Source organism: Rhinolophus hipposideros (assembly GCF_964194185.1).
Source record: "Rhinolophus hipposideros genome assembly, chromosome: X".
NCBI classification, from domain to species: domain Eukaryota; kingdom Metazoa; phylum Chordata; class Mammalia; order Chiroptera; family Rhinolophidae; genus Rhinolophus; species Rhinolophus hipposideros.
In genome coordinates, this window is record NC_138046.1 from 74,984,521 (window position 1) to 74,998,592 (window position 14,072).

Here is a 14,072-nt window from a genome sequence, read left to right on the forward strand (position 1 = left end):
AATATTATCTCTTCTTCAAATTTTTGGAAGAATTTGAGTAGGGCAGGTATTAGATGCTCTTTGAATGTTTGGTAGAATTCACTAATGAAGCCATCTGGTCCTGGACTTTCGCTTTTGGGAAGGTTTCGTTTGAATGATTCAATTTTCTTACTGGTGATCAGTCTACTTAGGTTTTCCAATTCTTCGTGATAGAACCTAGGAAGGCTATATGTTTTTAGAAAATTGTCCATTTCTTTTAGGTAATTCAATGTGGCAGCATATATTCCTTCATAGTAATCTTGGATAATCCTTTCTATTTCTCTGGCATCCGTGTTACTTCCTCTCTTTCATTTCTGAAATTTTTTATTTGTGTCTTTTCTCTTTTTATCTTAAAAAGTCTAGCCAGGCGTTTCTCAATTTTATTAATCTTTTCAAAGAACCTGCTTTTTGTCGTATTATTTTTTTGATTGTCTTCTTCTTCTCTATTTCGTTTAGTTCTCTGATTTTTATTATTTCCTTCCTTCTGCTAACTTTAGGTTTCATTTCTTCTTTCTCTAGTTCTTTAACGTGTAACATTAGGTTATTTATCTGGGATTTTTCTTCTTTCTTGAAATAGGCCTGTAATGATAAATTTCCCTCTTAAAGCTACTTTCTCTGCATCTCAAAAATTTTGGTAGGAGGTATTTTCATTCTCATTTGTTTTTATGTATCTTTTGCTGTCTCCTCTTATTTCTTCCTGGACCGAGTCGTTCCTTAAATATATTTTGTTTAACCTCCACGTATTTGTGTTTTTTCTTGCTTTGTTTTTGCAGTTGAAATCCAATTTCAATGCCTTGTGATCAGAGAATATGCTTGGTATGATTTCAGTCTTCTTAAATTCACTGAGGCTCATTTTATGTCCTAATATATAATCTATCCTTCATTAGGTTCCATGTACCCTAGAAAAGAATGTATACTCTGATGTTCTAGGATGAAGTGCTCTATAAATGTCCATTTTATCTAATGTTTCATTTAGGACTTACATTTCTTTATTTTATTTTTATTTTTTGATGATCTATCCGTAGCTGTCAATGACGTATTTAGGTCCCCTTCTATAATTGTATTTTGGTCAATTTCTCCCTTTAGTGCTGTTAGTAGTTGCTTGATATATTTTGGTGCTCCCTGTTTGGGAGCATAAATATTGATCACTGTTATGTCTTCTTGTTGTATAGTGCCTTTTATCATTATGAAATGTCTATTTTTGTGTCTTGTTGCCTTCATTATCCTGAAGTCTGTTTCACCTGATATCAGTATGAGTACACCTGCTTTTCTCTGAATACCATTTGATTGGAGTATCAGTTTCTACCCTTGTACTTTGAGTCTGTATTTGTCCTTGTAGCCGAAATGTGTCTCTTGGAGGCAGCATATGATTCATTTTAGTTTATTATTCCAATCTGCTACTGTGTACGTCTTTATTGGTGAATTCAATCCATTTACATTTAGGGTGATTATTGATATATGAGGATTTTCTATCATTCTATCTCTGATTTTCTTGTAGGATGGTGTCTACATTGTTTGTTTGCCCTTTTTTGCTGTCTATTATTTCAATGATATTTCCCTGTATTCTTCTTTATTGTATATATTTCAGTTCTTTTTTTTTTGAGTGGTTACCATTAAGTTTACGTAGAAGAAATTTTGATATTTCAAGTATTCTGTTTTCTATAGCATGCTTCTTTTCTTGATTCCCTTGTGCCTGTTGAGAACTTTACTCTCTCCCCTTTTATGTTTTTGTTGTCACAAATTATCCCTACTTATGCTGTGAGTTGATTTCTGCACTATAGTAGCAAGTTGTCTTTTTCCTCTTTTTTTAAGTGTTTTTTTTTTTCCCCTTCTTTACCCTGTATATTATATTTAAATGTATAGTGTCCTATTTGGTGTAGGTGTTACCATTTTCTCCTTCTGTCTCTTCATAATACTACTAATGGTTTCATATTTTTTTTGCTTTTTTTGTTTCAGGTCAAATAACCTCCTTCAGTTTTTCTTATAGTACAAGTAGTGTGCTGAAATATTTCCTCAGCTTCTGTAAGTCTGGAAAAATCTTTATTCCTCCTTTATATCTAAAGGATATGTTTGCTGGGTATTTATACTTGGCTCATAATTACTCTTTCAGTAGTTTGAATATTTTCATCCACTCCCTACTGCTTGTAGAGTTTCTGCTGAAAAATTTGATGATAATCCAATGGGCTTTCCTTTGTATGTTACTGTCTTCTTTTCCCTGGCAGCCTTGAGGATTCTTTCTTTGCCATTAATTTTTGACACCTTCAATACAATGTGCCTTGGAGAATGCCTGCTGGGATTGAAGTAATTAGGAGTTCCATTTGCTTCTTGGATTCAAAGATCCCCTTCTTTCCACAAGTTTGGGAAATCTTGTTGACTCTTCATTTGACTATACTCTCTGTTCCCTTCTCCCTCTCTTCTCCTTCTAGTTGCCCATTATTCTTATATTGCTCTTTCTGTTGAGGTCACAAAGTTCGTGTAGAATTCTTTCATTTAACTTTTCATTTATTCTTTTAACTCTCAAGTCTCTCTTCTTCCGTCTTTTCCAGTTTTTTGTCTTTGATGTCACTGATTCTTCCCTCCATCTGCTCAGCTCTATTTCCTACTCTGGCTATTTCATTCTTCATTTCTGTTATTCAGTGTTTCATCTCCAAAATTTCTATTTGGTTCTTTTTAAAGTTTTAATCTCTTTGGTAAAATATTCATTTTGTTCTTTGATTGTGTTTCTGAGTTCATTAAACTGTCTATCTGTGTTTTCTTCCACTTTTTTGAGATTTTTCAGAACAGCAATCTTGAATTATCTGTTATTTAAGTCTCATGTTTCCATGTGTTTATGTTCATTTTCTAGAATGTTTTTCTTTCTGAGCAACCTTGTTACCTTGGTTATTCATGGCAATTACTGAATAATTATTTCTTTTCCTGGGCATCTACAGGAGTGGATTCTGAAGCAGATTGATATGAAGAGGTCTTTCTTTTGCTTTCCAGTAGGTGTTGATGGAATATTTTATTTTCTCTTCTGCTGCATCATTTTATTTGCTCTCACACTGTAACATTTTGTTTTCTGTTGTGCTATTCCAGCTTCTCACATGATACTGGGTTTCCTGTACATGGCCTTCTCCTCTGTGAGCCATTCACCTGGGTCTCAGGTCCCCACCTCCATGGGAAAATATGGAGGACTTCAGAGTCATGAGCTTCTGAAATCCAATACTGCCGCTGCAACTTGATCATGTGTGGCCCAGCAGCTCTGGTTGCCCCCACAGGGATCTACACAGAAAGGTGGAGTTGTGGTTGGCTGTGACAGTCAGCTGTGAGCAATGGCGATTACCTGCCCACAGCTGTCTCAACCCTACAGCTCTTTCCCTATCACTGGAATTAGTCATGTGCTGTTCATCTTTGGCTGTGGGAATGTCATTGCAGTTCTTAGGGCTGTAGAAATTATGTTATTTAATCTGACACCGTTATTGTTTCTTCTGAAGCCTACTTCTAACACTGGGAGTGGTGGGGAAGTCTCTTGTTAAGGGTAGTTGGCCAGGCTCCGTGCCTTTGTTTCTGTTTTCTGCTTGGTAGTGAGGGCTTAAACCACATTTCTCAACCAAGGTCTCCACCCCAAAGAGTGAGTTCAGCTGTATTATATGCTGATCCCTTAGGTACAACTGTGGGCCACAGGGAGTGTACCAACATCCTGAATTCTTCCCTCTCTGCAGACCACAGTGAGCTCTGGACTGTGTCCTCTGGCCAGTGGCCAGCATCTCTGCAATTTCCCCTTCACTCCTCACCCTGCTCACCTGATTTGCCCATTTTCAGGTAATTCACTGCACAGATTTTGCAGATGTCCTTGTGTGTTGCTTAAGTTATCCTTTGTTGAATTATAGCTGTTCAATTTGTTGTAAAGTACAGGGGAGATTTCAAGAATAACTCCTTACATTGCCATTTCTGTGACATATTGCTGAAATTGGTTTTCAATTCCTTGCTCTCTCTTCTCCTTCTGGTTCTTCTATGATGCAAATGTTGGTATGTTGATATTGTCCCTGAGGCCCCTTACACTATCCTCAATTATTTGAAATCTTTTTTTTTTCTTTTTGCTGTTCCAATTGGGTGTTTTCTGTTACCTTATCTTCTAAATCCTCTGCTTCATCTAATCTACTCTTGATTCCCTCTAATGTAGTCTTCATTTCAGTTATTTTATTCTTTATTCCAGACTGAATCTTTTCTATGTTTTCTATCTCTATGTTTATGTTTTTTACGTCTTTCTTGAAGTTCTCTCTGAGATTATTGGGCATCCTTATAACCCACATTTTGAACTCTGCATCTGGTAGATTGCTTGTCTCAATTTTGTTTATTTCTCTTTCTGGAGATTTGTTCTGTTCTTTCATTTGGGACATGCTTCTTTGTCTCCCAATTTTGGCTGCCTCCTTGTATTGTTTCTATGTCTTAATTAGAGCTGCTATGTCTTCTGGTCTTACTATAGTGGCCTTATGTAGTAGGAGTCCTGTGGGGCCCATTGGCATAGTCTCCCTGACCCAGGTGCTCCAAATGTGTCTCTTATGTGTGTTGTGTGTGCCCTCCTGTTGTAGTTCAGCTTTGATTGCTGTGGGAATGTCAATGAGAGGGATTGCCCTTCATGGTGATTATTTGTAAGGACTGGCAATGACTACAGTGGAGCAGGTGTTATGCAGGGGCTGTTCCTATGGAGGAGGTTTCACATTATCATGGGTCTGGGGCCTGCAGAGTTTGCACTTTGGGTTTGTCATTTGTGGATGTTATTGAGTGATTAACTAGCATGCACTTAAGTCCAGAATATAATGAAACATTTTGTTCAATAACAAATTCTGGGACATTGCACAAGTCAAATGACATACGTGTAATAGTGAGAGGTATACTATAAGAGTTAAGAGCTCATATTCTGAAGTCAGACTTTATTTGAATTCTATAACTGCCAATTACTGTGGGGCCTTTACTTACCTCTCTGTAAAAGAGAGGAAATAATACATTCCACGTAAAATTATTCAATTGGTTAATATAGGCAAAGTAATTTTCACAGTGCCAAACATTTTGTTGTTACTCAATAAGTAGTAACTGTATTGTTCCTATCTCGTCAACAAGGAATGAAATTTAAAATGATAAGAAGAACTTGTTATTTCTCTTTCACTATAGACCAAAGGGTAGGCATTGGAACAAGTATTATGAGGAATGGCAATCTACAACCAGATGGTAGCATGACCCTCAAATTATTTCCTCCACATTATGTGCTGAACTTTTATAAAACAAATAATGTATTTAGGCATGTATATCTTTGTTCATTCATTAATTCTTTTTTTCATTCATTAGCATATATTTATTATGCATATTCTTTGTGAAAATACTATGCCTGGTACAAACACCTAGCCAGTAGCAGCACAAGAGCAGTATTCTTCTTACTCTAATGAAACTTATGGTCTAGTGAAAAAAATAGGAGAACTTGGAAGGAGCTTAAAAGATTAGTCTAATATTTTCCAAACTATATTTTGAAAAATGCTAGTGCCCTATGATATATTAATAGATATTTGATAAATAAGTGTGTTTTAATGATCAAATTGAGACATGCTACATATTACAATCATACTAATTAAACATTCATAAAATATATTAGTACATTAACTACTCTGAGAATTCCTGCAATAAATAAATATGTTTACTTTGTTTACAACAACATTTCCAAAATGTATTTGACCACAGAAACTTTTCTTTATGCAAAAGTGTTAATATTACGTGGGATATAATAGACCCACAGAACTCAAACTGAGAAACTCTTGTTTAATTCTACCCTTTTATTCTGTGGTTGAAATAAATAAATATCAGAGAATACAACTAACCTGTTTCATATTACAATTTCTCATCAGATGATTATGGGATTAGAAGCTCAGACCAGCACTTTTTCTACTTCACCATGAAGATTCCAAGGAATGGAATTCTCTCTGCTTTACTATCTTAAATGCAGTTTGAAAGAGATTGTACAATGTTTTTATTTATTTTGTGAATTTCCAAAACTGAAGTGTAGCTTTACATGATTTGGAGTATAAATTCCACAGCCCACTTCATATCTTTACTGAAAGCCAGAAAGGTATCAGTTATCAATTTAAATTTTATATATTATAATTTGAATTATAAAATACATTTTATAATGATGCAATTATAATTATCACAATAACTTGATCAATATCAACTCCATGCTCACATTCCAATACAGATCATCTGGCTATCTGAAAATATTGGATTATTAACCAAACAAAAGCAGGTTTTTGTTTTATGATTTTGAGAAGGTATCCCTCCTGCAGTTAGACAACCTGTATTTGGTTATCTTACTGAGGACTTAGAAAACATCACCATGTCTCATAGTACTCCCCCAAGTACAAGTAGAGTTGCCAGTAAAGGGAATTTATTTTGTTTAATTTTCATTTTGTTCTTTTATAGACAGTGAAGAGAAAAAAATAAATGGTATTTATTGAGTGTAAAGGTGCACAATTGAGCAATTTTCCATTCTGTGTTTTCTGACCTCTTTCTACAAACACTAGTTACAAAAGATAAATATGTTTTGATTATTTTCTTTTTAATAAATACCAAAAATAGATATATAAAATTTAAAAATGGGGTGGGGATATAAAATATCTCAGTAATAAAGAGAACAGAAGGAAACTGTTACTGCTCTTTGGAATGAGTAGTTTTAACAAAGTAAGCAAGAATCACTTTCTCTGGTTGAATGTTGATTCCCCAGTGTGCTCTCAGTAAGTAATTAGAATGGCCCACTGAATGTCAGCATCAGCTTGTTTATTCTCATTATTTTATCATTTTAAAAACCCTCTAGGTGATGAGACATGCAGTATAGAACATAATTACCATTATTAGCATACTAATTGGACACAAAAATAGACCAACTACAAGGTAGCCAACTGAATAATTTCACATTAATCAAACACCATAGTGAATAAGCCTATTGTTAAATTGACAGCTTCTATAATTGGCAATATTTTGCAGTGAAAAATCAGAATTTCCTTGTAATATCTCTCCAGTGTCAGATAATTTAGTAATTTTCCATGTTCTCATCTTCAATTGTGTGCACCTAGATCAGGTTTAAAAAAAAAAAAAAACATGATGAGAACACTAATCTTTTTAACAACCGACCTAAGTATTTAAAGAGAAGTTTCTTGGCCGTCAGCATGAATGATAACCAAACAAAAAAGCTACCAATTTAGTAACTTGTTGCTGTATATTGTCTTATTTATAAATATGCACATGTATTCTGCTGAACCCAAAAGACACTTGGCCACATTTATACACTGGAGATGGTCTACTTTGTAAGAGTACAAATATGATACCTTGCAGTAATCCCCTACTTAACAATGTAATTTTTTAAATGTACTGGCAGTTATGAAAGATAAGTGTTCCATGACAGCAGTATTTTTTCCTGCAGGTAAGTAGAACTGGTCTAGACTAAAATTCTTTCTTAGTAGAAGAAAATCATTATAAAGTCTCAATGTATAGGAGATTCCCTTTTTCTGATGTCCTGTGATACCGGTTTTATTAGATCATCTGCTTATTCAAAAGTCACAAATGGCCGCCAGCGGCTCTCAAGATACAACTCAATTGAGCACTATTATAGGTTTTCTACAATCTGACTTCAGGAGGTCTTTTTTTTTATAGTTTTATTTTATTTTATTTTATTTTTACATCCCTCACACCGTGAACTCCCCTCCCCCCATCCACCACCACCCCGACCTCACACCGAGCCATCACATTATACACATAAAATTATAGTTGGCATTCATTAATGTCTTTTTGACTGTTCCCCAAAATAACTTCTGTTCCAGCCAGTCAACCTCCTGCATACCAAACATCCATGATATTCATAATTATCTTATGCATACTTTTTGCATGTTTTCTCCTCCTAGACTATCTGCCTCTTCTTTTATACTTATCCCCTTCTTTCATATGTCTTTTATACTTACAATTTTCCTCAAAGGTTAACTCAAATCCCTCCTCCCTGAAGGTTTTTCTGACTATTGCAACCCAAAGTTAGTTCTCCTTTTGCTAAACTTCTATTATGTTTACTATGAAGTCTAACAATGAAGTTTGTGAACTCATCCTAGAAAAAGTGCTACATATCTCATTGCTGAATATCACTAGTCACCTTCAAAGTACTCCTCTTGGGAAGCTATGCATCGATGCCAGTACCTAGTCCACCTTCAAAGCAATTTCAGAACTCTTTTTCTGGAATGGCCATCAGAGCTGTTGTCATATTAACCTTAGTGTCCTGAATGTCATTAAAATGTCCTTCCAATGTTCCCTTTATCTTCAGGTAAAGAAAGAAGCCATTGAGGGCTAGATCACGTGAGTAGGGAAGGTGTTCCAATACAGCTATTTGTTTACTAGCTAAAAACTCGCTCACAGATAGTGCTGTGTGAGCTGGTGCATTGTCGTGATCCAAGAGCCATGAATTGTTGGCAAAAAGTTTGCCAACTTTTTCATCTAACTTTTTCACACAGCCTTTTCAGCACTTCCAAATAGTAAACTTGGTTAGCTGTCAAGTTGGTACAAATTCATAATGAATAATCCCTCTGATATCAAAAAGAGTTAGCCATATTGCTGTCACAATTTTGTGAACTTAATTTTCCAACCTCGTATTTATATGAAATATATTAATTTCCTCTACAAACAGTGAATACCAATTAAATGTCATCCCCACCATTTGGCAACAAAAAGACAAAGATGTCTCTGGCATGGTTCCCCCTTAAAGCTTCATAGGTGTGGTTTTGTCATGTACCTATATTATACAGGTTTGAAAGTAGAAACCCTATGTTATATTCCTTTAGTACCCCTCATTAATGAGCACATAATAGATTATCTAGAAAAAATAATGGATTAACTTTCTCTATTACTTTTCCTTTCTTATAAATCTTATTGAACTTACATGTCATTGCCATTTAGAGCTTCCTTGTAATTACTTCAACTTCACTTACTTTCTTTTCTCCCATATCATTTCCTTTTCCATTAACATTTTTACTGACTTTTCTATAGCATGCTAGAATGAGGTAAGTAATGTACTGGGAAATCTGTTCCTATATTGACTTTTACAGTTGGGCCTCCCACCGAACTTGTTTTTATCCATTAATTTATCTACATCTTAGTTTCCCTATCTATGAAATTAAGATGTTTAACACATTAATAATACAGATAAGTAGGTGGATTTCAGCATCATGTGAGTGACAATTTTATTAAAATATACAAGTAAGTGTTGGATAGATCAGTGGTCCCAAATGTGGTTGCACATTAGAGTTCTATGTGAAGTTTAAAAACTACTGTTGAATCAACTTCCTCCTAGAAATAAATTTAGTCAACTTCCAGGGATATATATATTGGGTATTGGATGTTATTATCTTCTAAAAGGCTAGTCCAGTAAATTTAAGGCACAGCCAGAGTTGAGAACAGCTGAACTTTGTTGCTTAAAAATGCTTTCCATGACTTTGTAGCTTAAAAAGCATTAAAGTTATTGAGGAATACTTTAGCAAATTCTTAAAAGTTAGTTTCAGGAAGGAAAAAACATTTACATGTAGAACAAAACATTTTTAAGAATTATTTTACGATTTCATGAAAATCTAATCTATGATAATTTAGAAAGAAGGAAATTAAACCTTATGCCTATGTATCATTGACTTGGATTGGAGTAGCTGTTTCTTAAATTATACATAATCTGCTTCAGTTAAGGGAATTACTTATGCACTGAACAATTAATTCTGATTTAGGAAGGTGAAAATAAATAGGATTCCTGAATAAGCACAAATCCCATTCCTGGCAGAGAACACCAGACCTTTGCAACATTGTACTCTTGTGTTTTTTGTTTTGTTATCTATTTGTGCTGTATCAACAGAGAGTCCTCAGAGGAACCTTTGCCATGAGCATAGCTCTGCAGCTAGAGCAATTTAACCCATGAGCCTCAGGAGAGAGAACTGTGGAATGCAGCTTATAGGTAGCCATGAGATGTGTACTAATGACAATACTGGCTCACCTGCTATAACCAAAATAAAAATCAAAATAATAGTTTATTAATAGAAATTGAAATTTGGGATAATCTCATGCGTAGAACCAGGGTCCTTCTACACTGTTGCATTACCATCCTCAAAATGTAGCTTCCATCTTCTGATCTAAAATGGCTGCTTAAGCTCCCACTATCATGTTCACATTTCATCTAGCAAAGAGTAAAGGTGAAAGGAGACTGGGAATGCTTTTATACCTAAGGTAAAAAATCAAGGTATTTCACACATCCTTTTCTCCATTAACCTGTACGTAGACACATGGTCACACTGCTGCAAGTGAGGCTTAGGAATGTAACCTTCAGCTGATAAATGTAGTCTTCAGCAAATACTAACATTTTTAAAAGTATATTTAAAGAGGCTACATATATGGGTAAAGCTGTTTTTTGTCACAGGTAGGAATTTGTAATAAGCTGCCAAATTTCTTTCCTTTACCAATGTCCTTCAAAGTTCCTAGATGAAGATAAATTAATTCTTCCTTCCCTTTCTCAACTATGCTTCCAACTCTCCACATGTATATTGATATCACCAGCAGAACCAACTCCATTCTAATCTCTGAGACTGATCTTAACTCAGGGTAAAGAAGAGTGGACATTTTCATATATATTTGCTGACTACTTAAAAAACTTTTCTTTTGGGGGCCAATACAGTGTTGTATGCATAGTTCTACCTGGTATTATTGAAACAATCAAGTCTGAATAACTTGCTATATTTCTTGTTTATCTTGGTTTGGCTTCAGTCCTTTTTCCCACCTTGGTAATTGGGAGTTACTGTTTAATTGCTATGGAGTTTCAGTATTGTAAGATGAAAAGAGTTTTCAATGGATGGTGGTAATGGTTGCAGAGCAATATAAATGTACTTAATGCACCACACTGTGTACTTAAAATAATAATATGCTAAATTGTATGTGTATTTTACCATAATTAAAACTGATGGAGAACTTAAGACATTCTCAGATAAACAAAATTTGAGGGAGTTTGTTAGCAATAGACCATCCCCCCCAAAAAAAATGCTTCAAGTTGAAATAAAAGGACACTAGACTGTAACTTGAAACTGAAGAAAGAAATAAAAATGTCCCCTAAAGGTAACTACATAGGTAATGCAATAGCCACTATTCCTGTATTTTTTTTAGTTCATAACTCCATTTTTTGTGTCTTACACATAATATAAAATTCAAACAAAAATAGTTATAAATCTATGTATTGGGCACACAATGTATAAAGACACAATTTGAAAACAAGAAGAATATAATGGAGTGGGAAGGTTAGAGACGATTAGGACAAAACTGTTTGTATACTATTGAAACTATGTTGGTATCAATTTAATAGAGTTATAAATTTAGGATGTTAATTGTAATCTTCATGGTAACCATTAAGAAAATATGTAAAAATATATACCCAAAAGGAAATTGAAAGACTAAAAATAATACACTGCAAAAAGGCAACTAAATAAAAAAGAAAGCAGTAATGGAAGGAATGAGAAACAATCAAGGTGCATCACATAGAGAAAATAAAAAGCAAACGGACAAAAGTAAGTCCACTTTCTTAATTATTTATTTATTTGAATAAAATATATTAAACTCTCCAATCAAAAGGCATAACTTAGCATATTGAATTACAAACAAACAAAAAAACATGGTCCAATAGTATGCTGTCTACAACTTATACATTTTAGATACTAGGTACAATAGGTTAAAAGTGAAACAATGCAAAACATGGTCCATGCAAATAGCCACCAACAGATAACTGGAATACTTTAAAATCAGATAAGAGTCTTTGAGCCAAAAACTGTTGCAAGAGCAAAGAAAGACATTATATATTATAAAAGGTCAATACACTAAGAAGACATAGCAGTTATAAACATATATGTACCAAACATCAGAGCCTCAAAATATATATAAAAAGATCGACAAAACGGAAGGGGAAAATAGACAGCTCTGCAATAATAGTTGGAGATTTCAATGTCCCACTTTTCATAATGGAAAGACATTCATATGGAAGATCAAAGAGGAAATAGAATATTTGAACAACACTATAAACTAATCAGATCTAAAAGACATATATCAACCATCGAACAATAGAGGATACACAATCTTCTCACATACACATGGGACATTCTCTACGATAAACCATATGCTGGGCCAAAAAACAAATCTCACTAGACTTTGAAAGGGAAATATAATGCAAAGTATCTTCTTTGACCAAAGTGGAATGAAGATAGAAATCAATTACACAATGAAAAATGGAAAATTCACAAGTATATGGAAACTAAACTACACACTCTTGAACAACCAATGGATCAAAGAAGTAATGATAAGTGAAATTAGAAAAAAACACTTAGAGATATATAAAAACTAAAAAACAACTTACCAAAGCTTATGAGATACAGTTGAAGGCAGTATTGGAGGGAATTTATAACAGTAAACACCTACTTTAAACAAGAATAAAGATCTCAGATCAATAACCTAACTATATAGCTTAAGTAACTAGAAAAAGAGGAGCAAATTAAACACAAAGTTAACAGAAGGAAGAAAATAACAAACATTAAAGCTGAAATAAATGAACTAGAGAAAATAAAAATAATGGAAAGAACCGATCCAATCAAAACTTGGTTCTTTAAAAACATCATTAAAAAAATGGCAAACTTTTAGGTAAACCAATGGGAAAAGGTGGTGAGAAGTCACAAACAACTAAAAATCAGAAATTATAGTGGGGACAATACTACTAACCTTAAGGAAATGAAAAGGATTACAAGAATATACTACATATTGCATTACATGAACAAATTAGATAACTTAGCAAAAATGGACAAATTAAAACACAATTAACAAAACTGATTCAACAAGAAATAGAAAATCTGAGCATTACCCCCAATTAAAAAAAAATCGAAAAGATTGGGGGACGTCATCAAAATGGAGGCGTGAGGTGAACCTCTGTAAAGCTCCCCTAGAATTTACAACTAATCGAACAACAATAACTCCACAAAGGACTCCCTGCAGAGCAGACAGGCAAGATGAAGAGGCCCACTACTGAATTCACCTAAACGTAGGCAAATCGCACAGGCCGGGGAGGAAAGAAGGGAGAAGTGTGGAGACAGAGCCGAATGGGCGCAGGACGCAGAACTAGCTAAGTGCTCCGAGCTTGCTCCATCCCAGAATTACCACAGCTGCGGGAGAGGGAAGAACTCGGACTGCTAGGGCTCCACTTATGGCCCAGAGCTGAGGGAGAAGCATATAACATGGGTGAAAACAACACCCACTGCAGAGACCTCAGAGAAAAGACTGAGGGAAGAAGGCTGAAAATGGTGGTGTAAGCCGCCAGTGCGGAGCAGAGAACAAAAGCCTTAGGCACTGAGACTAGCCGCCCCCTCCCTACCATCACAGAGCTAGCTCAGCCCTACCATCCCGGTGCTAGAAGCGGAACAGTAGCAGTGTCAGATCAAAAGAACAGAATATTTGCTATTCTGAGAACCATGGAACGCAGACACAGATTCGCAGCCCAATCAGTTCTGGCAAAGGGGAGGGATCTGTGGAAGCAGGACCGGCTGTGGTGGTGGTCGCCGCCATTGCTCTGCACCACCTCTCACAACTCATCCCGCCCCTGGCCCCACCTATCTGGGCATATCCCTGCAGGAGAAAACAGAACTGCTGAAACATGTGGGCACAGAATCTGGTGCAGGAGAGCTTTGGAAATTCAAAAGCTCTCTGCATACCCACACGGGCACTGCGCCCTGTGACCCAGCGAACTACTAACAGAGGAGAAGCCCATGTCTGAAAGGAATCCTCCCATTGGGTGAGAAGCTGGAATAGTGCAGAGAAAACATAGCACTACCGTGTGAGAGACAAAAAAGCCTACAGTCGGAGATAAAATAAAACATTCTAATAACAAGTACTGGAAAACAAAAGAAAGACCTCTTCCAATCAACCTGTTGCAGAAGCCACTACTATAGAGGTCTAGGAAAAGAAATAGTAAATCAGTAACTGCCATGAATAAC

At 35.3% G+C, this 14,072-nt stretch overlaps 1 pseudogene across 1 annotated transcript in view; it reads left to right on the plus strand.

The window, feature by feature from the left end:
- Positions 1-3,239, plus strand: part of LOC308495058 (R-spondin-3-like) — a 55,058-nt pseudogene extending 51,819 nt beyond the window's left edge. The window contains exon 3 of the transcript in view: positions 3,094-3,239. The product of the transcript in view is annotated as an R-spondin-3-like (transcript). The remainder of the gene's footprint in view (positions 1-3,093) is intronic.
- Positions 3,240-14,072: the final 10,833 nt, after the last annotated feature.